The 231-nt window shown below is 57.6% G+C and overlaps 1 protein-coding gene across 1 annotated transcript in view; it reads right to left on the reverse strand.

Moving 5' to 3' along the window:
• LOC119588478 (kynurenine formamidase-like) overlaps window positions 1-231 on the reverse strand; it is an 11,709-nt gene that overhangs the window by 10,340 nt on the left and 1,138 nt on the right. The gene's annotated exons all lie outside the window — the stretch shown is intronic.

A 231-nucleotide genomic window follows, 5' to 3' on the forward strand; every position in this document is an offset into this window, starting at 1 on the left:
GAAGGCCCCTTAAACCCCAAAGGTGAAGATTTTGGCGGGGGGTGGGGGCGGGCGGCACCCTCACCCCCAAGAGCGGTTTAAGGCTGCGAATCCCCCTACACGACCTGGAAGCGAGTGGATATATTGTACTCTCACGTGCATTACCGATATTTCTCGCCCCCCCCCACAAAAACCCAAAAAAAATCCTATGACATCCCGCCCATCATGCCCCCCCTCCCCAGCCTCTATCCC

This window comes from Penaeus monodon, chromosome 24, assembly GCF_015228065.2.
Source record: "Penaeus monodon isolate SGIC_2016 chromosome 24, NSTDA_Pmon_1, whole genome shotgun sequence".
In the NCBI taxonomy this organism is placed as follows: domain Eukaryota; kingdom Metazoa; phylum Arthropoda; class Malacostraca; order Decapoda; family Penaeidae; genus Penaeus; species Penaeus monodon.